At 44.9% G+C, this 24,423-nt stretch overlaps 1 protein-coding gene across 3 annotated transcripts in view; it reads left to right on the forward strand.

Moving 5' to 3' along the window:
* The first annotated feature begins 12,517 nt into the window (after positions 1-12,517).
* Grin2b (glutamate ionotropic receptor NMDA type subunit 2B) overlaps positions 12,518-24,423 on the forward strand; it is a 453,007-nt gene continuing 441,101 nt past the window's right edge. Inside the window, exons 1-3 of one of the 3 annotated variants that reach the window (XM_021164703.3) lie at positions 12,518-12,599; positions 13,139-13,213; positions 14,199-14,646. The gene's annotated coding sequence lies outside the window, so the exon portion shown is untranslated. Of the gene's footprint in view, positions 12,600-12,727; positions 12,749-12,972; positions 13,214-14,198; positions 14,647-24,423 lie in introns of those variants that run through there. The other 2 variants (XM_021164705.3, XM_029478514.2) reach the window with 2 other exon arrangements.

Consider the following 24,423-nt stretch of genomic DNA (forward strand, 5'->3'; position numbering starts at 1 on the left):
AAAACCAAACAAAAAGGCAACAGCACACTTTTATTTTTTTAAGACAGATTTTTACTATGTATCCCTGGCTTGCTTAGGACTCACTCTGTAAATCAGGCTGGCCTTGAACTAACAGACATGCTCCTGCCTCTGCCTCCTGAGCACTGGGTTAAAGGTACACACCGCTACTCCTGCCAAATAGCTTATGTTTTTGTCATATAAATGATCTTGAACTTTGGCTCTATCTCTGGCCAGATGTAGAATTTGAGGAAAGTTGCTTAATTTTTGTTTTTCTTTTCTCCTCTTTAAAGGGGATACCAAAAGGTACTTCCATGGTTGTTAAGATCACCAGCAATGCTCTCTCTCAACATGTAGCTGGGAATCAACCATTCAATTTGAGTACTTCTCCCTCCATTGAATGTGGCCCATATTATTGTCAGTTTTAATTTCATGGCCAGGCTAGGTCCTGCTTTACATTCATGGATGTACAAGAGGGCGTAATCCCTCATCCCACCTCTTGGTTTTGCATGAATATCTCTCTGCAGTCATACCATGTTTCTCCCTCAGTTTGGAATGCCTAACTGCCCTTTTCAACAACAACAACAACAACAAAAACAACAAAAATCAGAAATGGTAACATATCCTCTGAGATTTCAACCTTCCTTCATGTAATCAGCTTGATAGTATCATAAAATCAATGCACAACAAATGACTCTCGAGTTCAGTGGATCAGAACATCAAGTATTTATTCTTAAAGATCTGAAGGTTGTCAATGGTTACCTACAGGAGGATGCATTCACTTGGAGTGTTGGTTTTTTTTCTCTGCATGGCTCTTCTTTCCTCCTGCTGAAGCTGAACATAAGGATGTTTTCTTAATTAGAAAGAGGGTCTCAAGGCAAACTACTCACTCCAGGCTGTCCACTGCAGTATCTCATGAATTACATGGGGAGAAAACCATCAGTTTCAACAATAGCTTGAGGTGTGGTAGTGCACACCTATAATCCCAGCACTAAGGAGATGAGGGCAAAATATCTTTGAGTTCAAAGCCAGCAGTTAGATAGAAAGACAGGCAGGCAGACAGACAAACAGGCCGATAGGAAGCTTAAGGAAATAATGAACACTCTTGATGTTTGCAGAACTGGCAAATGTCTCACGATTAGCTGACTGGCATTCCCCAGGTCTCACCTGGTTCAGGTGACCAGTCTGAAAAGAATTACACCTGTCGATCTGAACAACTCCCGAATCAGCATCCTGGCAAGGCAGGTGGACAAGAATCTTCCACTGTCTTGAGCCAATTTCTCAAACAAAGTCATTTTCCTTGCTTCAACTTGATCTTGTCTCTTGGCTTAACTGGCCCATTATATGGCAAGCATTCAGACTGGCATCCATTCACACAAGGGCCAACAGAATTGTCTAGATGTGCTCTTCTTGAGGCCACAGCAGGAGTGTGATATCTTGAGCAGAGGCAGACAGGCTTCGTTAGTTCTAGACATGGAGATGATGCTTCATAGCCTCTGCCTTATTCGAGTGGAGAAGGCGAGTCATGTGGCCAAATCCAAAGTCAATGTGTTGGGGAAAATGCCCCTCCCAAGATGCTGTGTGTGTATATCATGTAGTGAAAGGGCAAATGTATTGTAGGAGGATGAAAAGGATTCAGGCCGAAATGCAACCTTCCAAATTCTAGTTGGAATAGATAAGTCTGCTTATAGAGTTATAGACTCTCCCAAAACAACAGACAAACAAACAAACCAGAAAAAAATGTTGTGAATTTTCTTCATGGGTAGGAGTAGGTTACTTCTGTCCCTGTCTTTCTTAGGTTCCAACAACAAGCCAAAGTTTGAGTCCACTAAAGTTCCCCCTTGGGGAATCAGTGAGTTTATGGGGTTTACGTACAGAGCATGGGTAAGGGGTTACTATAGAAACATGAGTGACTCCAAATCAGCTATACTGGAAAGCCTTTGCCTGGCATGGATGGTGGTTTCCCCATAGCTACATAGAGGTAGGTCCCCTCCCTTTGTCACACAAAAACAAATTTGTGGAGTGTTTCTGTGAAAAGAAATTCATAAATTGCTCCTAAATAATGGTTAATAGAGTTTTTCCCCTCTAAATAATCAGTAAATTATATGCAAATTAGTGCACACGGAAATCATTCAATAGGTAAGAGAGAAATTTGCCAAGAAGGGACTTTGGAAGGATTTGAAAAATTGCTCCAGTAAACACAGATCTAGTAGAAGGAAGATTTTCATTTGCAGAATACAAAAGAATATCAATTTTGTTGTTTTGTAGGTTATGGATAAGGTTATGATTGTGCCTTGCCAAAGTCATCATCAAACCCCTATTTATTAGTACTCGCAGTCAGCCATTACATGGGGGTACTCACTAACAGTCAGCCATTACATGGGGGTATTCACTAACAGTCAGCCATTACATGGGGGTACTCACTAACAGTCAGCCATTACATGGGGGTACTCACTAACAGTCAGCCATTACATGGGGGTACTCACTAACAGTCAGCCATTACATGGGGGTACTCACTAACAGTCAGCCATTACATGGGGGTACTCACTAACAGTCAGCCATTACATGGGGGTACTCACTAACAGTCAGCCATTACATGGGGGTACTCACTAACAGTCAGCCATTACATGGGGGTACTCACTAGCAGTCAGTCATTACATGGGGGTATTCACTAACAGTCAGCCATTACATGGGGGTACTCACTAGCAGTCAGCCATTACATGGGGGTACTCACTAGCAGTCAGTCATTACATGGGGGTATTCACTAACAGTCAGCCATTACATGGGAGAACTGCACTGAACAAATTTTCTTTCCTTTGTTCTCCCTTGGAAGTATCCTTATGGACTGATAGATTCTTTTTCAATCATAATGGTCATTTAAAAAATGTTATAGTAGTCCCAAATTGGCCTATAAGACCCACTAAGCCAGTCTTTCTCCTTTGACACATTCTTATTGGTCTAAGAGAATGTTCCTGAGCCCAACAAAGCTATCTGTTTTCACCTTACTACTGACCTGAAATTTGTCACTCCTCCAACCGTCCTTTTTCTCTCCCACCAGAAATGGTATTTAGAAGTTAGGTGGTTCATGTGCCGATTGTCACTGGAATGTCATTGCACACACACACACACACACACACACACACACACACACACACACACATATTATATAAGTATATAATATATATATTCACTTGTAAATATAAAATTTTTAGCATTGCTCACAACTGCTGCTCTAATACCATTGCCAAGAACAGACGTTCAGTCTGAAGCTTTATACCTCAATAATCTCTTTCCTCGAATTATTAGGCAGTGGGGAACATGGAGCATGGTCTCCAATTGTCACCCAGTCAAGGACTTGTTAATGAAAGAAAGGAAGATGAGCCTTTACAATGCTGACATCTGTCAATCACCTCCACATTGCCAGTTGAATTTGACATCACTAGTCACGGGTCTAGCTTTGTGCAACACCTGAGATGATGCAGCAGGGAGGTTAGCAATATCAAGTTGCCGAAAAATATTATCCCTAATCTATTCAAGAGGAAAAGAAATCAGGCAGGTCTGATGCAAAATATCCTATAATGTTGGCTGTGATGATTAATCTTGTCACTTTGGTGCCACTTAAAATCACCATGGAAATGAACCTATGGGAATGTCTGGGAGGAAGCCTCCATATTGGGTTAACTAGGGTGGGAAGACCTACCTTCAATGTTGTCTTAATTAGGGCTTTACTGCTGTGAACAGACACCATGATCAAGGCAACTCTTATAAGGATAACATTTCATTGTGGCTGGCTTACAGGTTCAGAGGTTCAGTCCATTATCATCATGGTGGGAACATGGCAGCATCCAGGCAGGCATGGTGCAGGAGGAGCTGAGAGTTCTACATCTTCATCTGAAGGCTGCTAGCAGAATACTGACTTCCAGACAGCTAGAATGAGGGTCTTAAAGCCCACACTGACAGTGACACACCTACTCCAACAGGGCCACACCTATTCCAACAGGGCCACACCTTCTAATAGTGCCACGTCCTGGGCGGAGCTTATGCAAACCATCACAAATGGGGTTGCACCATTTTATGGGCTGGGAGGTCTCGTACTGAGTAAAAGAAGCAAGAGAGCTGAGTACCAGTGTCCATTGATCTCTGCTTCCTCATTGTGGGCGCCTTACTCTCTTCCCATCATGGTTTCCTCACCAAGATGGCTGGTTCCCTCCTTCGTGAGCCAGAGCGAATCTTTCCTTCCTCAAGTTCCTTCTTGTCAGGATGATGACAGCGATAAGAAAGGTAACTAATGCATGTCCACCCGCATTGTGAAAGAATGCCAGTGCCAACAGGTAGTCTGTCATATGCCTATATTCCCAAAACACTCTGAAGATGAAGGCAGCAGGATTGCAGGTTCAAGACCAGCCTGCACTATGTACTGAGACTGTTTCAATGAAGCAAAGCAAAACACAACAAAAATTAATGACATTCGAAGAGGAAGGGAGGAACTACTCTAGATGAAAATGGACTAAGGGGACAAGATAACAAAACAAAATACACAATAAAGGACATTCACACAACAGCTAGAAACTCTGTGTATTGATTATAATTATGACACCTGTGTATCAGAGGGCGTCTAGATTGGAAACGTGTTTATTTAATGCATTGGTGACTTTGTCCGAGACAGGAAGCAGACCCCTCCTTTTTGTAGACGTCAGTAGATAATGAAATGCACTAAGAAGTTAGGAGGTAACAAAATGTGCCATTTTTCATTGTGGGGGAATCTATCAGAAATTCTGATAGATAAAGATAAAACAATTCTATCAGTGATCTTTGGAGAGTAAAAATGGAGGTGGTGAAGAGGCTAGGAGGCTCATGCCCAATGGTTTTGATTTCTTTAAACTCTCCACTCATACAGTTTTGATAATATAACTTAGAAAAAAACCAGTTTTAAAACAAAATAGAAAAGTGCAAGTGAGACGGGGGGGGGGGGGGGGGGGAACCAACTTGGGTCAGGCTGTGAAGGCCTTCATATCCTGGGAGGATCAGAACTAAATCCTGGGGAACCCTGTGGAGAAGTTCATGTGGGGTCACCGTACTGCAGCATCGTAGACAGCCTTTAAATATTTACTGACCTCCTTCTTCAGGCCTCTTGCAAGTCCTTCATTTATTCATCTAGACACTGTCAGAGGGACTCAGCAGGCTCCTGGGACTCTTGGGGCGTTTACATGGCACACCTCTCAGAGAGTTGGCTCTCACTTGCTTGCATGGATTGTGGACATAGTCCTCCTTCCACCAATTCAGATAGAAACCTCAGAATTCTTCCAGAGCACTGTGTGTGTGTGTGTGTGTGTGTGTGTGTCTGTGTGTATACGTTTGTGTATAGGTTTGTGTATGTGTCTGTGTGTGTATCTATGTGTGTATATGTGTGTGCTTGTCTTTCTGTCTGTCTCTGTATGTTAATGAAGTCCAGATTTCTGCACAGTCTCCCCTGTGTTTTGTAGGTCCTCACGAATGTCATGTTCTTCTGGGACCCTTTGCTTCTTCAGTGTGGCAGTCTTACTTCTTACCCCCATCTCAAGCAGGAGATCTCAAAGCTGCTTTGTTTTTCTGTCTTTAATCAAGCTTCATGTGAGTTCTTCTCGATGTTCACAGAGACTGAATGGTGCAGGATGACAAGTGACGAAGGCCATCTGCCTTTTACAGAAGTGAGCAGACATCACTTTCAGTGAAGATACCCTTGAGATGAGTTGACTTACTAAAGAGGAGTTGAAAAAGAGATGGCATCTCTGTGGGCATGATGCTAGTGATGCTTTGAGGGTGAAGAGCCACTTGGGAGGAGAGATATGATGTGTAAAATATATATTGGCATCTTGATACTGCCCATAGAGAAAATCCTGAAATAAAGATGGGGAGAGAATTGAGTGTAGAGGGAGAAGGGAGCTGGGGAGATGTGAGGATCCAGTCCATCCCATTGTTTGCACCATTATCTGATTGTCTTAGCTTTTGCTAAGATATTTCACAGTGCCTTAAGACAGTGACTACATCTCTCATCCACAATGTCCGTGATGGGAAAAAAATAGGGCCACAGAGCCTAAGAAGTTCGAGTAACCTGATAGTAAATATCTTCTCTGTGTGATTGTAACAGTGAGATTATTTTTCATATTTTGATCTCTCTCATACACACACCATAGATATTTAGAGAGATGAAAATTAAAATTCTAAGGGATTTCTTTAAAACAACAACAACAACAAACAAACAAACAAATCCTGAACAAGGGATAGGGGCGATGGCCCAGCAGTTAAGAGCACTGTCTACTCTTCCAGAGGATCTGAGTTTAATTCCTAGCACCTACATGGCAGCTCACAGCCGTCTCTAACTCCAGTTCCAGGTATCCACAGCCCCTTCTCAGCTCCTCAGGAACTGCACACACACAGTGTTCATATGCACATATATACAAACATACATATGACAAAACACACACACACACATGAAAACATTTTCAAAATAAAAAAAAAATTCCTTGGGCCAGATATAGTGTTACATCTTGGTTATGTTAAAGGGGGAGATCAGCAATAGAAAACAAACAAACAAAATAAAAGCAAACCAAACAAGTAAGGCAATGCTAACACTAACTGTGCTGACTAGGGTTGCTTCCAATTTGGATGTTTTCCTGCAAGAGTTGAGCGACTGTAGAAAGGATGCTCTGTGCAAATCCTCCCCTTCTGGGGTCCCCTGGTCCCTTCCCACCACACTGCATCTTCCTCCTTCCTAGAGGCCACCCTTATTCCCTCACCTCTGCTCTCTTGTGTAAGTTTTCTTTTTTCTTTTTCTTTTTTATATATTTTTTTTAATTTTTAATATTTTTTATTACGTATTTTCCTCAATTACATTTCCAATGCTATCCCAAAAGTCCCCCATACCCCACCACCACTTCCCTACCCACCCATTCCCACTCTTTTGGCCCTGGCATTCCCCTGTATTGGGGTATATAAAGTTTGCAAGTCCAATGGGCCTCTCTTTCCAGTGATGGCCGACTAGGCCATCTTTCGATACATATGCAGCTAGAGACAAGAGCTCCGGGGTACTGGTTAGTTCATTATGTTGTTCCCCCTATAGGGTTGCAGATCCCTTTAACTCCTTGGGTACTTTCTCTAGCTTCTCCATTGGGAGCTCTGTGATCCATCCAATAGCTGACTGTGAGCATCCACTTCTGTGTTTGCTAGGCAAAGACCGGGGCACATATAAGGAGCACAGTGTCACAAGAAAGCACACAAGAGGCTCCATAGAAGGCATTGGGAAATGAGTAATCTTCATGGTTGCTGGACAAGCAAGCCTTCAGATAAGGGTGCAAATTATTTATCTATCCTGAAAAAGATTACCCGGGCTGAATAATTAATATCTTTATGACAAGAACAAAACAGAGATTCTCTGAAAAGAGTTAAGACGAGAAGGCAGGAGCTCAGCGTGCTGGTGAGAGGCATTAAAACCAAATGCTCTCCGAGAGCAAGCAAAGGAAGGTGCGTTGGATTTAGCACAAGGGTTTTCTACGCTCGTTGTCAAATGAGCCCTTAACAAATTATCTTTTCAAAGATTAAAAAAAAATCATTCAAGTGTTTCCCTCAGAAACAAGAAGCCTGCTGTTTATTAGGTTACAGAGCAGAGGTACTTTGAAGTATAGGCAGCTTCAGAACCACAGTCCCATCTCAGACCATGGAGAGCCCGTAATACTGTCTGTGGATATCTGTCTGTCCTTCCTTCCTTCCTTCCTTCCTCCAGTGTGTGTGTGTATGTGTGTTCACAGAGGCTTACTTCTAGCGTTGTTCCTCAAGAGCCATCTGCTTGTGTTTTGAACAGTTCTCCCCCACCCCCTCTCTCTTTCACTGGGACCTGGAGCTTGCCAAGTCACTCAAGATGGCTGGCCAATGGATCTGTAGTGCTCTGCCTGTGTTCCTCCTCCCCAGTGTTAAAAGTACAAGCGTGCACCGTAATGGCTGTATCTGGTTTACAAAGTATCTGCTTTAGATTTATGTGCTTATTTATTGTTTCTTTGTATGTGCGCGCTTGCTTCTCCGAGCCAGAAGGCGGCAGCAGATTCCCTGGAGCAAGGGTTACAGGTGTTTTTGAGCCACCATGTGAGTGCTAGGAACAGAATCCGGTCCTCAGTGAGGATAGGCACTGTTAACCACTAAACCATCTCTCCCCACCCCCAAGTATCTATTTTAAACATGCTTGACAAATTCGAATTTTGTTTAAAGAATCTGTGTGCACCATTTCCCCACTTGAAAGGGGCTCAGGAGTTTGGCAATGAGCTCATCGACACCAAGTTTCCAAAATTTCACTAGGCTTGGGAGAGAAATACAAGGCACGTGTCCCACAAAGTTCAGGGAACGAATGCAAAGCTTGGTGCAGTTTGGAGGGACACTTTGGGACCTTTTAATGAAGGAGGGCCCAAAGATGGCAGTCACTTAGGGTGTGCTGAAAGAGCCCCTCCTTTCTTTCTCTTTTTCTTTTTTTGGTTTTGGTTTTTTGAGACAGAGTTTCTCTGTGTAGCCCTGGCTGTCCTGGAACTCACTTTGTAGACCAGGCTGGCCTTGAACTCAGAAATCCCGCCTGCCTCTGCCTCCAGAGTGCTGGGATCAAAGGCATGCGCCACCTCCTTTCAATAGCTATATATTCACTTATCAAAGAACCAAGAGAAGACGCATGGAAATTAGTGAAACGGAAAACAAAAGAGTTCAGCCGAAGCCGAACACCAACATCAGCAGAAATTAGTCTGAGAGAGGGAGCCAGTGCAGCCCTCCTCCAGCTCCACCAGCCCAGATCACATAAACCCGGAGTTCTCTTAGAAGAGAGAGAACTTTGAATAGAAATAATGAGCCGACTGCAGCATTATTGGATAATCTAATTAATGAAGGGGAGTGACTCATACGGACACCTAGGAAGAAAGATTGCGATTCCTCTGTCTGAGGCTGCCGCTGATAATGTCAAACCTAAAACTCGTCGGAAACTAGTCAGTTTCATCGTTTCTAGGACAATTCAAGGTGAGTTCAGGAAAGTTGAAACTCTTAAAACATTGCAGCTACAGGAAAGTGAAATTTGATGATCCTTTTTCTCCCCCAACCTTGGCAATTCCCAAAAATGTATATTCCATGTCTCGCAATAAGAAAGCCATTATTCTAAATTATCTCAAAAGTGAAAAACAGTGCCAACTTCCTGTTATTTTGATTACTTTTCCTGGGCATGTCACTTTAAATCATTATGTAAATTGATGCTCCAAGATGTGTATTTTAAACACCGAAGCAAGTACTACAGCGGTGTCAGGCACTTTCCTCACAAGCATTGTTATTTAAATTTTTTGTTTCATAACATATATGAATATTAAAGAGTTTTAAATTGTGATTTATTTCTACATTTTAAGTATTTACATTCATACCATAAAAAAAATCTTTCTCTTAAACAGGCAATCTAAATTGTATACACTCCAGGCCTCTCTTTTGTTACTACTGTCTGATATGAGAGGCATTGCCATATCTGTATGGTATGTAAGTATCTGTAGTCCTGTAAGGTGTGTAACGGTATGTGTGTATCTATAGTTCTGTAATGTGCTTTATGTCTGCCTATTGGGTTAAGAACAAATGTTTGCAGCCTCTCTCATATCTTCTTTTTAGTTCCAGCCAGCTGGCAGAATACTTTCAGCTATGTCCTTAGCAGCCTGAGGCAAGAGCTTTTCCTCAATAAAGAAGGCTTCAAAGTACAGGCCACCATCTTCTCTTGTTAGAATACCACCTTCTGTGCAGCCTGGCTGGGGATAAGCAAATGTCTTCTCTGCAAAACAGAGAAATAACATTACAAATTCATGAGTCCTGGGGGTCCCTGAGGTAGTTCTTTGGAAAGTTTGTGGATTTTTGTGAGAAGCCCAAATGTGGGTGGGTGGAGCCTGGCTGGGTGGAGATTCCAGTTAATCAGGACACCAAGCTCAGAGGTTTTCCTGAGCTACGTGAGTGCGTATGTGGGTTCAAGTGCAGCCTGGGTGACATAGTGAGACTGTCTCAAAATACAAAGTAGGAATGGGGCTTGGGATATAGCCTAGTGCTGGGGCACTTGCCCAACATGTTGGGCTCAACTCAGTTCCAAAAGAAAAGGAAAGAAATAAAAGGTGGGTGTCACAAGTCTGAGAATCAGGGAGAGAAGCCCTCGGTTCCAGGGAATGTATGCCATGGAGGAAGGATAGCACTTTTCATTTAGCTCTGTGCTTCCTAAGATGACTTAGTCCTGTCATCAGAACAACTAAGCAGGTCAGAAACCTCAGAAAAACCCAAGAATCACTAAGTCCATGAAAGAGTGGGCAGGGAGGCCTGGGGATGTTACCAAGTACTATATACTCATATGTAAGAAATTCTCAGAAAAAATAATTTTATACAAGGAACTAAGCAGCTGGTTGGGAAGACAGGAAAGACACTGAAGGATACAATTCTCCATTGAGTTTCATGAAATTGCCTTTTTATTATAGGTCAATAATGGTTCCTTTGTGTGATAGAGACTTTCATGATTGAATTGCCAATAGTACTGTGTGGTATAACGCAGATGGCTCAGGGATGTTTTTTCTTCTTCTGACTGGTCAGCTCTTTCTCTACTGTGCTGATGTTAATATGCTACATACCGGGATGATCCACCCAAGAGGTATCTCTCCGTAACTGAAAGTCAGCGGAGTGAACCGTGCGCTGCATCTCTACACGGAACAGGTAGACTCGGAGAGTGAGATGGCCAGATGCCACCTCTCACTATCAAATCCTTGAAATGCTTACAGAAATCAGTTCAGGCTTGGATGATGAAAACGACCCGGAATTAGACTCCCAAAGGAGAGCATCGTGAACTGCACCACGGGCAGAGGAGATGTGTGTTCCTTTTTTGCTCTCTGCTAGGGAAAGTGAATAGGCTGAAATGGAAATGTTAGGTTTGGGCAACAGGAGAAATGAAAACAAATAGAGTAATATGCAAGTTTTGGAAAAGGGCATCGGGAGGGAAGGGTGGCCCACGAGGTGAAATGGAAAAGATAGACATATTCAGAATAGTAGGTTACCAGTCAACCCACAAGGGAGCCTAAGTGGGTGTAGATCTCATTCTGGAAGACCAAGGGCAGCGTGCTTCACTGTGTCCTGGCTTAGGGCATCTGCCTTTGTTCCAGTCACTAGAACTGTGCACATGACTGGGTTGGGTTGGCCATTGTGTGCATCCAGCAGAGAGCAGTGGCCCCATTCCGCACTTTCCCAAAGGAGTAGATGAGCAACCTCACTTTGTCTCATGAAAGAATGGGAATGGTCACAGAGAGGCACACGGTATTGCTTTTGAAAACGCAGTATTTGTGTTCTCCTTTGTGTGTTGTGAAAACATTAGATGCCAAGAATAAGCCTGACAAAGTTCAGGGAACGGGAAAAAACACTGCTGTCGAGAACCAGCCTGAGATGTTCCTGGTGCTGACTGGACTAGAGGCCAGTGCGCATTGGCCCATAGACCGGAGGTCCAGGCTGCTTGGAATGGGACCGATCCCTGTGTGTTCCGGTCACATTCTCCCAGGTTGGTGAGTGAGAAGTCCGTTGTTTCACTGACATAAAAGTTCACCTCCACTGTAACAGAGACGATGGATGAGAATAACAAGGATGTATCTACAAGGATATTAATATTGAAGAATAGATAATACTACAAGTGATCACAAGGACTCCCAAAACATAAAACAGCTCAAGAGGGAGAGAAATGGATGCTATTTTCCTTTTTAGAGAAGCTGGGTTAGTCAGTGCTGTAAAATCGTTTCGTATGGGAAACATTCGTTTGTCTATCATTTTTGCTTGAGATCTTTAAATAACGCAATCCACTTAAAAAAGAACCCCAAAGTCCTCAAATCTTTCCCAGCAGCCGGAAAATATCACACACACACACACACACACACACACACACACACACACGCATACATACACACACATGCACATACACACATACACACACACATACACACACACATACACACACACACGCACACACACACACACATACACACACACACACACACACACACACACACACACACACTGCTGTACAATTCAGCCTTTTAATTACATTTACCTTTTCCCCTGTTGTTTAACTGTCAATCTCCTGCACTGAAGACAGATCTTAAGCTCCCTGAAGACAAGAATCCTGTCTTCAAGTTGCACTCTGTATCTGGAAAGCAGGTACCAAGCAGAGACTGCTGAATGGAACCAGGGGAGGGGTTACAGTGTCAGTCTGCAGCATGGCCTTCAGGTTGAGGTGCACAGCCCTGAGCGGTGGTCCAAGGTGGCCACTGTCTCCCCTCACCCCTAAGCTGCCCCATCTCGCTGCTATTCCTTCTTGCTGCCAGGAGGAGGCACCACGGCCTCGGGTTAAGCTTTTCCCACCCCCTTGGCTACCCCACTTCCCCCAGCTCATGACGTGAGAAGCAGCCTCAGCCAAGAGTCTTAGCAGTGGGAGTGAGGGGGTGATGGAGGGGGTTTGGGGATGGGGAGGGGTGGGGGGTGGAGAGCAAGAGGACGCGCGTGCACACACACCCTGCCTCTTGGGTTTCTCCTCCTGAACCGGAGTGTGAGAGGTAGGGTGTGTGTGTGTGTGTGTGTGTGTGTGTGTGTGTGTGTGTGTGTGGTGTGCGCGCGCGAGCGCGCGCTTGAGTGGCACGTTCCTGGGTGTGAGACCCAAATCAAGACCAGGACCTTTGATGTCCCCGCCCTCCCCGCGTCGCCGGTGATTAATACCCATTTTTCTTACTCCCCCCCCTCCTCCCCTGCTCTTCCTCTCCTGCTGCCGAACGCTTGACTTGCCCCCGCCCGCTTCCCCTCCCCCGACTCCCATCACCACCAACTGGAATCTGGGCTCTCCTGCCTCTCCACCCCCCCCCCTTTTTGAGAAAAGAAGGTCCTCCCCCACCCCCTTTCCAGCACCACTTCCTTGGGTTCCTTCACCTCTAGGAAATCTCGGGGCTTGGCTCTATGGAGAAGCGCTTCTCGGGTCAAGCTGCCTTTCCATCCCCGGCATCCAGCGGAGCTGGCAACCGAATACATTTCCTTCTGCTCTGCAAAGAGTCGTAGTGAACTTCCCAACCCGGGAGACTGATCCATCTATCCTGCTTTGCAGGAAAGGAAACCTCTCAAACCCTCGACACCCGCCACCCCTCTCCGGAGACTGCCACCGCAGAGGTGCTCAGAACCGGTACGTAAATGCCCGCTTTGGAGTCTCAATTTTGAGGGTTTGGGGAAATCAGGCAGATAAAGGCTCGAAGCCTTGGCACTGCTAACCAACCTGGTATTGGGTACAGCTTTCCAATCCAGCAGCACCGGCCACTTGCTATTTTGGATGGTTTTTAATTTTTCCTTTTAAACAAAAGGATATTTTTGGGGAGGGGGAAGGGGACAGGACTGCCTTTGGTCTTTCTGAGGTGGTTAATCCCTTCTAGGGGAGAGGCTGGGCAGCGGTGCCAGCAGCGGGAGCCACGCGCTGCGACCCTCCAGTCCAATCCTCGGGCTGCAGGTGCAGCCCGGTGCGCTGCACATCAGCGCGCTGGCGGCGTGAGTGTGCGCGGGGGTGAGTGTGAGTGCGCGCGGGGGCGCGTGCGCGTCGGGGGCGTGTGTACGCGCGTGTCAGTGTGCCCCATCCAAGAAATGCCCAGTGTGCGGCCGGTGCACAATCAGAACCCATTGAGCACGAGCCCGGGGTGGGAGGAGGCTCCGCTGCTGGAGGAGATGAGGAGAGCGAGCCAGACGTGTCAGCAGCATTGCAGATGGGGCTGGGGGCCGCACTCGCTGGCGAGTTAAGTGGGGATGGTGTGCGTGCGTGCGCGCGCGCGCGCGCGTGTGTGTGAGTGTGAACTGCTGTGTGGAGCCTCCTCTCCCTGCCTTCCTCCTTGCTTCCCACTTCCCTCTTCCCTCTCTTCCATTCAGGTTGGCTTTTCTCACCTTTCATCCATGCCTGTCCCAGGAACAGCATAGGCAGACCTTTTCGGAATTATTTATAGATTGGTGCCAGCTGTTTTCAATTCCTCTCGTGTGTACTCTGTGGGAAATGCAGGATTTCCTCCCCCTTTCCTTATAACGACTTGGTATATAGATATATATATTATTTTTTTCCGGCATGCATTTTGCTAACCCTCCGGGGGACACTCGAATCAAACCCTGACCTCCTCATTTTTTCCCCTTAGGAAGGGGACGGTTTGGGAATGACCACGCTCCACGGAGGGACAGAGCCTGCCCCCAGCTTCTCCACACAGAGACTCCTCTACTAAATCTCCAAAAAATTAAAAAGAAAAAAAGAAAAAAGAAAAAAGAACCCAACCCTTAATTGCCGGAGACTCCTTAAATCTATATATTCGGGCTACATGCACATGGAATAATGACTCTGGATTCTGCATTGTGAGCCGCTCTCCACACCCTGAGATTCCCTTTTACATTTTTTTCTTTGAATTTACATCTCTTCAAGACACAAGATTAAAACCAAATTCACACTCCACTGGATTTTAAATGTTCTTCCGTTCATTTATCCTCCGTCTTTCTTATGTGGATATGCAAGCGAGAAGAGGACTCTGGATATTCCCAACATGCGCTCTCCCTTAATCTGTCCGCCTAGAGCTTTGGCTTCTACAAACCAAGGTAGGGCACATTCTATTTTATTCTTTTTCCTCACCTGGGGTGGGGATTTCTTGTTTTAAATCTGTTTTTTTTTCCAGTGTCTCAGATGATTTTTTTTTCCTTTGGGGGAGAAAAAAAAATAACATGATCTCAAAATAATGCCGTTTTGTGGAAAAGGCTTCTGTGACAAAGAAGGGGACCTCCAGGTCGTTTCTCGTGCTTCTGCTAGCTAACAGGTTTTGTTTTTCCGGGAAGGTGGTGGGGGTGGTTGATTGCAGGCACAGAAGAGGTTGGAGGCTGGAAGGGGTGTATGTCTATATGCAGACACAGGCAGCCAGGGGACCTGTATGCTTCTCCGACTTAAGGAGCATTTGATTTACACAGAGCTAATGTTAGATTTTGATGGGCATCTAGATAAATATTTTTTTCTCCAAGCTGAGACTTGTTCCTTGCCATCTTCCTTTCTGTTTCCCTATCTCCTCTCTTTCCTTTTAGGGATCCTTTCTATGCTCTGTAAATATATGTATACACACACACACACACACACACACACACACACACACACACAGAGAGAGAGAAACAGAAACAGAAAAATACTAATCGGGGTTATCGTGGCTATTGCCCTGGAACCTACTTGGTGTGTAAAGAAAGGGTTGAAACTGGGCCGTAGATCCCAGGAGGCCTATTGCAGAGGTGCAGGTGCAGGTAGGGACTGGCTGGTCTCAGAACACCTGGATGCTGCAAGCTGGAGTCTTCAACCTTAAGCTTGAAAAGAAGGGAGTCTGTCAATATTCTGCTTTTCATTTGTATCTTTTCCCCGTGTGCTATTATTTTTTGAGCTGTAAATTTCTCCTTCTGTCCACACATCTATTTATACCCGCACATCCTCCAAGCAAACTGTTACTTCCACACTCTTGCAAAATGGCTATCTTGCAGACTTCTAAAGCGCCGTGCATGTGGAAGGGGTGCAGAATTCGACATGTGAGCCTTTGTGTTAAACAAAGAGATGTGCTGCTTGCATGTGTTCATCTTGTACCCTCAAAAATAGAATTGATATTTTAATTTCTTTTATCTTCCCATTCATTTCAACAACATTTGAAATTGTTATATATGTGAAGAAATATATATAACCTATAATAAAATATATATAAATATAAAAATATGTGAAATATGCCCAATATATTGGACAGCATTTGAAAAGGGAAATAGCAACAGGAATGGAAAAGACTTAGCTAACAGTTCTTCTGCTAGCCACTCAGGCAAGCCAAGACAACTCCTGAAAAAATCATAGCATCTCTGGCTCGAGGGCCAAGATGGGGACCCAGCTGCTCATCTCCTTTCTACACTGTCTATACACCCTGGAATCTCCGAAGATGTTCTCGTGCAGGAGTGAGGTTGGGAAAGGGTCTTCAAAAATATTTAGGAAAGTCATGAGCAGTCAATAGTCCTTTCCCAAACACTCCCTTCCCCTCCAGCCAAGTCGTTTACAAAATAATCATCCTTTGGAACAACCTAAAAATACTAGTGTTGTAGGGGAGGTAGTAGAAGGTCCTTGCCAGCCACTCAGAATGACAGTTGGCAATAGTTCTTTATTGTTCAATAAGGATGGATATGGATCTATCCAAATCTCCTGCTCCTCTCCCCTAGGCCTCATTCTTTAAGCTCTCGTTGCTGAAGCCTTAATCTGTAACCATGGTGTAATAAGAGTGAGGTTGGGATCCCAATTTGAACCATGTTCTCACCACGTCTACAAATAGCTGAGGTTATCTGGTGTGTGTTCACCTTAGAGCCACCTGAGCTGGCTCCCTGACTTCTCCTCCTCCTTCAAGTAGGAGGAAGAACTCTTCATTTCACTTCAAAATAGAACAGAGGAATGGGTGAGGATGCCAGCTCAATGTGCGGAGAGTTGGTATGCACGGGTGGACGAGGAGAGGTGGCTATCCACAGGGCATGTGGCGACTGTTGCATCACAGTTGCCTGTGATAGTGTTCTGCAACTGAGTAGGACCTTGGTGATAAAGATCAATGTTCTTTGGTGATAAAATCAATAGGGAGACTTTGGGCAGGGTCTCAACCATGCATGCCAGCAAGATGCACTCAAGTGCTAAGCTGTCATTGGTTGGCCCAAGGACTGGGCAAAGGAGAAGAAATTAAAGAGTAGAATACAGAGGAAGAGAAGTCAAAGGGGCTGAGAAAGCTAGAGAGAAAAGAGAGGCGATCCAGTTGGGAAAGACTTGTCAGGTATCAAGGAGGCACTGCCACAGGTGGCCTGCAGCTTTTTGGTATTCCAAACCATTTTGAGTTCTCTGTTGTGACCTGTCATCATGAGCAGTGCCCATGATGCTTGACTTGGTGGCATTCTGGGCCTTTCTGGGTTTGTGGTTGTGGCTCTCTTTGCTTCTCATCACTGAATGGGTTCCCTTTCATCTCCTTGCTTTTTGCCCTCACCATTGTGGCATGGGCAACATGGGGAGTGGTGAGACTGGTGGGATGAAGAAGAACACATTCGACAGCAATGAAAGAGCCTCTGTAGTCTGTAATTAAGGAAACATCAATAGGAAACTATGACTTCCCAGGGAAGCAGGGCTAAGGATGTGGTTTTAAGGGGAGTGAACCACATGTGGCTCGATTCCTGTGCTCCAGGTATGCCAGTGCAGGGTGGACCTGGGGAAGGAGTGACATTCCAGGGGCTAGTGTGCAGGGACAGAAGCAGAGCATGCCAGAGAATTGTCTAATTTGTCTCTCTTGTTGGTTCCAGCTCTAGGAAGTCTGCCCACCTGCAGATTCTTGTTCTGCTACTGATGGTGTGTGATCTTTGTCAGGGGTGGATGTAGGCAGAGAGTACAAGTAAGGAAATGGCAGAAAGGAGAGGAGAGGAGAGGAGAGGAGAGGAGAGGAGAGGAGAGGAGAGGAGAGGAGAGGAGAGGAGAGGAGAGGAGAGGAGAGGAGAGGAGAGGAGAGGGAGAAAAGTTCTTTTTGTCACTACTTTGCATCCCAGGTGTGTTTGTTTGTTTGCTTGTTTTTTGTTTTTTGACTGGTTAAGAAGAGCGACTTCCTCTGGAGGGAGGGTGAACAACAAGGGGTCTTGTCTCTGTGCTTCTGTCTCCCAAAGAATGGCTTTATAACTCAGCCATTTTCTCAGACCTTCAACTTCCACATAGGCTTGCATGGGGAGGGGCAATGGCTACCTTTGAGAGAGACACGGGGATAAAAGTTGGCTGGCATAATGAGTGACTGGTGTTTGGTGGGAGAGAATCAGGACTGAGTGGATCCTGCGGCCTATCATAAACTTTAAGATGTATTTTTCATCTCCTTTATGGCTGTGGTAAACCCAAGGGCAGGGTTTCTTCTTCAAGGATCTAATGAAGGTAACATCTTCACCAGTATTGGCCAGCTACTGTAAACATTTAGTGAATACTTGGGGGCTGTGAGACACAGAAGGAAACAGGGGGAAAGGAAGTTGAACATGAAGAAACCATGACCTCAAATCAACACCTAGAGCCACACAAGAGATGGAACCCAGGGATGACCTGACCATTGTGGAGGTTGGATGCAGGTGTTCCAATTGACGGCCTGCTTCTTGAACGACAATGATAGCAAATGACCTCATCCTTGGTATCTTGATGGGGGTCAAGAGTAGGGGTCAAGAGTAGGGGCTGCCAAAGTTAAGATTGCCTTCTTTCTCCTTGCCATTTTACAGTCCTTAAGAATCCTAGAGATTACATCCTTTTAGTGAACCCCGTTTTTAGTCTCCGTGACCCTGTACTCGATTGGGAATGACTGCACTGTTCCTATGTAAACAAATATAGATCAAAAGAGTTGCTGGTGTAATGAATTGTTTACATTTATTAAAGTGCCTCTCTTCTTTGTAACCATAGAAGAAACCTCCAGGGAGAGATTAGTGGTTGAATTGGTATTGTCTTCCAGGAGGCTGAAGATGGGAAGAACTGAGCACAGTCAGTAGAGGGAGCACACAGAACTCAGAGGAGGTAGGTTTCTGGTTTCTGAGGTCTAGATGCAGTGGAGATGTTAACTGTTTGTGACTATTAGCCCGATTCACCTGGTGGGTCAACTTCTCAGGATGTGTAGACCAGAGAGGTGTGCTCAGGGGCCTTCTTTGCTTTGCTTGGTGTTCCGGTACCTTCTTTCTCTCCTGTCACTCTCTAGCCCTGTCAGCTGAGGTTGGCAGGGAAGAACGCAAATGATTTTGTTGTACCCTGGTAACAGTTCTTCCTCACTGCCCCCAGCAGTGTGGTTGTTTGCCCTCTCTGTGTTTTACTAGCATGTATTTGAAGTTCTAAGACCCCTTTGCTTTCTCTTATTTACGTGTCCTTCTTCCTTCTCCCAGAAGCTCACGAGCTCCTCAAGGGCAGGGAGAGATGTGTATTCATCTTGGAATCATTTGTACTCAACGCAGAGACAGGCATCTGATAGATACGGGATAGCCCTGGGAGAATGAGCTAGGACAGGATGCACAGTGTTTATCAGTCAGAGGTGCTTTTTTGTTATTTTATTTTTTATTTATTTATTTTTTGCCTGATGGTATAGAATGAGGTAATGGTATGCTGGGAGATGTAATCAAGAACTTGAAACTCAGTAGGCCACTACTCTGTCCTCATCCCATAGATGAAGAAGCTGAGCTCTGGGGAAGTGATTGTCCCAAGGTTATGTAGCTCCTTAGTGCTGACGTTTCCTGCTATCCACCATTGATGGTAGTGAGAGCTGGCGATTGTTTGTGCACTTTGCATATCTGCATCATTCCTTCTCAAACTTTATTGCATACAGAAGTCACGGGGGTGTGGGGGGTGCTATTAAAATGCACATCCTGATTTGATAGGTCTTTGGTGAGACCTGATATTCAAGTTTATCATGTCAGAGTTCTTGTATGACCAGGTCCAGGTCCACACCCACTATACATCTGAGCACCATCATAGTTAGTGCCTAATCTTCATTATTTGTGGCATCCACAGCATCTTTGCTTTATTTTTTTTTCTAATCAGAAAAAAATATGTTTAATTTTACCTGTTTATTCTACTTTTTTTGTTTATAATTCTTCTACTCAAGTACCCCTTTTTTTGTTTCCTCTATACCTTCTTATTTCTGGGCTTTCTTATAATGGATTGTCTTCTCATTTTCTCCTGCTTCTTAGTTTATTTCTCATGCACACAGCAATTGCTTTATTTCATTTATCTGTATGTTTTTTGCTCTGTTCAATTATTCAATAAATACTTGATAAAAAGGCAATATTAATCAAGCTATAAAAAAGAATTGGCGTTTCATATTCCAGTAGCAGATAAGCTATATCCTGGAGGTCCTCAAGGACACAGGGTGAAGAGACCTTCACTTGTTTAAAACCTTTCAAGGCAAGATGGTGGGGAAGAGGTTTGGAGGGATTCATGGAAGGAGTTGGTGGTTGAATTGTTTCTTGGAGAACAAACAAGAGTTTTGGAGGCAAGGATGGACAAGCCATTCCGTGAGGATGCATCGGGTGCTATAGTCAGGCTGCTATAGACACCCATCCTCCTTGTCTTGCATCCCTGAGGACCAACGCAGGACTGTGCTGGTTCCCTAGCTCAGAGACTCTGACCACAAAGGACCAGGGTAGAGGGAGGGCTGAGGCTCTCTAATTTCTGCTTTGGCGAGTCTACAGTTAATGAATCCTCACCCGGTTTGTTAGACTTGCTTCTAGAATGAGTAAATGATGTAGTTTTCATTTTAGACCACTGGATTGCAACTAACTTTATTGATGGCCATTACAAAGAAAGGGACAGCTGTTAGCTGATTCGTGTCCAAGGAAAGAGCTGGATCCCAGCCCAGGCCAGGCTACTTGGAATGAAGGACCAGCCGGGCCCCATGTGTTTCTCGAGTAGTGAGGTAGAGTGCCGCACCATTCATCTGCTAGCAGCTTTCTGTAGCAGCACAGAGGGGCGAGGAGAACAGAGGTGCCCATTATTCTCAGGCACTCCATGACACATTTTAGTTGCCTTATTGGAGTGGCCTGATATTGTAGACATTTTTACTTTGAGGGATGCCTGGATGTAGGGATGATGGGTGACATCTCGGTCACCTTTTGGTTAAGCTGTAACATGGGTGCTTAAGGAAAGATGAATTTGAATGGACTCTTTGCTAAGTTGTATTTCATCTATTTCTACTCCCCACTCTCCCTGTCTCTCTGTACGTGGTGAAATTTATTAATTTTATTAGGAAAAGCTTATTATTCAGCTTGGTCTGAAGATTTCTTTTAATTTTAATTTTTGCAGTATTGGGGATTCAACCTAGGACCTTGTGTATGCTAGGTAAGGTAAGCACTTGAACACCAAGATGCATGTCCTATGTATGTCTCCCACTCATTTAAAACACTTCTTTTTTGTGGCCAAGTAATCAGGGTGGTCTTGAATTTATTCTGTAGTCTACAATGGCTTTGGACTCATGATCTTCCCCTGTTAACTTCCCCAGTGGCTGGGATTTTAGGCAAGTGCCACCAGGACTAGATTTCATTCTGGAGACACTTTTAAGGTCCATTTCACATAAAGAGTATGGTGGGAATGAAGATACAGGGGTGAATAAATATCTTGACGTAAAGGTCAAGTGTTCTAAGGTGACTGGAATAGAAACAGAGCAATAAGCTATTCTTTCTCTGGTTAGTTGATGATGGGGTAAAGCAGAGGCTAGGCTGGACCCGAGGAATAGCAGATCAGGAAGGAGAGGGAAGTGATTGGCCTTGTCCGTCCTTGGGGATGGATGCTTAAGAGAAAGAAAAACCTCCAACGGACAGAGTGGTGAGGCCAGTGTGTGTCTCCACACATTCTCCTACTCTGGCCTCCTCCTCCTCCTCCCACCCCCTGTTCATTCTCCCCCAAGTCGTCTCTGATCACTGGCCCACTAGGACTGCAAATTCATAATTCTGTTTCTCTCAATGCCAAGTTTCAAGTTCTCATTCCTCTTTTTGTAGACCCTCTCAGCACTTTAACTGGGTGGATTATCTTAGGAAATGAGGGGATTTTATTTCTTTTGAGTCATGGGACTTAGTTAAATACTGTTGTTTAAAAGCATTGTACTATTAGCAATATGGGGAAGAACCATTCCTAGGGTTTACATGGCGTCTTTAATCCTCCCTTCCCACAGCTCCCTTGCCTCTGTGAAAGTGACCAGGTTTTCTAAAGTAAGACTCCCCCATTATTATGCCATGATCCGCTCACATACATTACAGCATCTGGGTTAGAGATCAGAACACACACATGCTACTTCCTCATCAACACCAAACATACTGCAGGTGCAGTGACTTACCTACTCTGAACATTGGCCTGAATCACCAAACGCATCAAATGTGAGATATATTGAAAGGTTATACAATTTAGATCCAGTATAGCCTTGATTTGTATGTGTATGTGTGTGTGTGTATTTGTGTATGTGTGTGTCTCTCTGTGTGTGTCTGTGTGTGTCTGTGTGTGTCTGTCTCTGTGTGTTTGTGTGTGTGTGTATGAGCATGTCTGGGCCAGAGATGAACAACACACACAATGCTGACAATCACAAGCAGTGTGTGTGTGTGTGTGTGTGTGTGTGTGTATGTGTGAACAGTAGGTCTGACAATGAATCTTAAATTCGTGCTTCACTGCAGAGGATAAACCTTGAGTTAGCCAGTGATGGGCACTCACCGCGCCACAGATCTTGGGAGCACAGGTCACCCCCTTTGTAAGTCAGGCGTCCCTGTAGGGTTCAGTCTCATTATCCAGCAGATGACCAAGCAGGTGGTCTTGGGGGAGAAATTTATATTTGTGTCTGTGCTGCTTCTTGCTTCACAAGTGTGTGTAAAACTTCAGCTCTGGGACTCAGACTTCTCACCCAGTAATGGAGGCGATACAACCTTACATCCTTCCTTAGCCTTTGTTAGCCTTCGTTCTACACCAGAGCTGAATTGAAAACAAATTTTAAAAGCTGAGCAACCGAAAAAGAATCTTGCTCATTGGATCATCATCACACGACCCTAAACCATTCGAAGAGAACTCCCAGGAAGGGACTGGGGAGATGGCACAGCAAGGAAAACTCGAGAGCCCGAGTTCTAGCCCCAGAATGCATATAAGAAAACTGAAGTTGGATTTAGCACCACATACATGCAATCCCAGCCCTGGGGAAATGCAGACCCATGGAGCCCTGGTGTTCACTCCCAGCCTGTCCAGCCTGCCAGGTCAAGGCGATTGAAAATCCCTACCATGAAGAACAGTTGTGCTTGCAAAATGATATTTGGAGGTGTCCTTTCACCTCCCAAAACACCTACAGTCTAAACACACCTACATATACAGGAACACACAGTCACACATGGACACACTCAGGAATACACATATATATACACACACAAAATACACAGTCATACACACACACACACACACACACACAAACAATCTCAGGAAGAATTCCAACAGTAGCCATTTTTAAAAGTCCCTTAGGGGAGTCTAATGTTACCTTATTTTATTTTATTTTATTTTATTTTATTTTATTTTATTTTATTCTATTTGAACTCTCACTACGTAGCCCACACTGGCCTCAAACTTATTATAGCCCTGCCTCCTAACTGCTGAATTAAAGGTATGCACATTTACTAGGCTATGTGTGGTCATATTTGAGACTCTTCCACTAGCTGGTTGACAAGGTAGGTGTTAGCCCTGATTATGACACAATCTAGCAATTTGATTGTATAGAGAGACCCTGTAGAGAGCCAGAGATGGGAGGGGATTCAATGCAAGGAGTGTACACAGAGTTTGAGACCTGGGTTGCACTAAACTCAGCGCCCCGCTGACCATGTGCCTGAGCTTTCCCAATGTTGACATGGGCCTGGTGTTTAATGTTAGGAAGCATAAGATGAAGGCTTTCCCTGACACCCCAGGACAGGTGTGGCTGTGAAATAGGGCGAGCAGCCTCCGCTTCTGCCAGCATGCTCCGTTCCACTTAGTCGGTATTGAGGGTGCCCCATTTCTTGTTTCAGAGAGAGAGAGAGAGAGAGCCCCATTTCACTCCTTTGTACACTGTAAATGCAGGAAAACTATTAATAAATGGGGCTGGATAAGCAGCCCCTGATTGACTGGCGAGGGCCCTGAATGGTGCAATTATCCTGGAGCAGTTGGAATTCACTAGGCCCCATTGCCCTCCCTCTCTGTGCCCGGAGTGGAATATTAAAGGCATGGAGGGAAGGCAGAGGGTAGGAGGCATTAAGACGTCGCTCTTCCTGACTGTAACTTTAGTCACCGATTATTAGGCTGGCTGGGCTAATAGTTTTTTCGCATCCTTCCTTCTCAGCTTCCTCCCTTCCCTGTTTTAAAATAAATGTGAATCTAAATGTACAATGGCAAGAACAGAATCCAGATTTATGGGTCTGTTTTCTTTTCAAAGACAAACCATTGTTCTCTTTTGGACATCTGCTAATAGCCACTGGGGATGGGGATGGGGATGTGGGAGGGATGGCTGGGATGCTAGTGGTGTTCAGTGCGCACTAAATATTTAGGGGAGAAACAGCCAAAGATCTGAATTTCAGAATACCTGCTGGGTGGCCTTTTGTGTGCAGAAAATTCTGAACGTGAGGACATTGTAGCACTATCCCTGGGAATGGCTTTCATGTGGCTCAGGCCTCCTTCCCCCGAGTTCTGTGGGGGCCAAAGTGGATGGCTCAGACCCCGGGGTTGTTTCTGACTTTCCGGGGAATAGAGAAAATGTCAGTCCTTTGCAGATTCTTTCCCAGTCTAGATCCTGGCTTTTCCTGAGACAGGGTTCAGAAAAACTCTACCTGGCCAAATCCAGATGCTCAGCT

Source organism: Mus caroli, unplaced genomic scaffold (assembly GCF_978045245.1).
Source record: "Mus caroli unplaced genomic scaffold, Mus_caroli_1 scaffold_7, whole genome shotgun sequence".
Classification (NCBI taxonomy): domain Eukaryota; kingdom Metazoa; phylum Chordata; class Mammalia; order Rodentia; family Muridae; genus Mus; species Mus caroli.